This window comes from Mus pahari, chromosome 10 (assembly GCF_900095145.1).
Source record: "Mus pahari chromosome 10, PAHARI_EIJ_v1.1, whole genome shotgun sequence".
NCBI classification, from domain to species: Eukaryota; Metazoa; Chordata; class Mammalia; order Rodentia; family Muridae; genus Mus; species Mus pahari.
In genome coordinates this window covers 68,841,714-68,843,008 of record NC_034599.1, presented here as the reverse complement: position 1 = coordinate 68,843,008, position 1,295 = coordinate 68,841,714, and the positions used below count along the sequence as shown (strand labels likewise).

At 38.7% G+C, this 1,295-nt stretch overlaps 1 pseudogene; it reads right to left on the bottom strand.

Moving 5' to 3' along the window:
• Positions 1–546: 546 nt before the first annotated feature.
• LOC115064966 lies at positions 547–662 on the bottom strand (annotated as a pseudogene).
• Positions 663–1,295: the final 633 nt, after the last annotated feature.

Below are 1,295 nucleotides of genomic sequence, written 5' to 3'. Positions count from 1 at the left end.
AGACAATAGATAGATGACAGATAGGTGGATCTATAAATGATAGACAATGATTGATAGGTGGATACATGAATAGATGGAAAGATAAATAGATGATTGATTGAGAGATGATCTATAGATGATAGAGAATGATTGATAGGTAGGTAGATAAATAGATGATCTATAGATGATAAATAGACAATGATTGATAGATGATAGGTAGGTAGATAGAGAGAGAGAGAGAGAGATAGAAATGGACATGGTGTAAATAGATATGGTGCTCCTTCCCCTTGTTCTTGCCAGCAGCTATTATATTCTTTTCATCCCTCCACATAGTACTCCTATAGCTGAAGCTCACATCTCCCAGTTTCTGAAAACTGCAGACATTTGAAGGGATTTGTTACCTGTAACCAAGTACATTTTAAAAGGATAAAAAAAAAATCAGTTTCTCTACCTTCACCATTAGGCATTCACACTACGTACTTAACTTTTTCAACAATACATACATTTTATCTATCTATCTATCTATCTATCTATCTATCTATCTATCTATCTATCTATTTATTTATATACCTAAAACACCAGGTATTCCCAGGCAGTCTCTCATCCAAGTACTAACCAGGCCAGACCCTGCTTAGCTTCTGAGATCAGATGAGATCGGGCACTTTCAGGGTATAGTTGTAGACAATACATAAATTCTCAGTTATCAAGAGCATTTGTTATTAGTGATAAAGAATTGCTTCCTACAGTAAATTTACACCCCTAAGAAGGATCCATGACAGTAGTTTAGTTGTGAGGAAAAGGTTTGAGCACCTGAAAACATCTTGTTCTACATTTTTCAGAATTGTTCCTTAATGGAATCTCTGCCCTATCAAAGAGAGATAATGGTCTACAGGAGATAATTCATTGAAAGCTTTTGGTGAAGGAACTTGCCAGTCTTCTGTAAGAAATGATAACGTTGAGATCTCTTCTAGCCCAGGGGAATTCAAATCACAAATGGGAAGAACATGAATGAGTGAAAAGACCCAGAGAAGAAGCCTGCAGGATCTGAGGAAGACAAAGACGGAGGCCCTGGGCTAAAGCCCCAGGACAGGATTAAAACAGCACTGAGCAGCAAAAGGTGAACTTGACATCTTTTTGGCTTGATGCCCAAGTCTTGTGACTCCTGTGAGATCTGTTGGCCAGGATCCCTCCCATTTTATCCTTGAAAAGAGGCATAGAGGAAGATAGCTGTGAGCTTCCAGGCTGGAGTGGAGAGACAAAGATGATTACAGGTCTGGGCAAAGCAGAATTCTGAAACATAGCCCGAACAAGCTCAG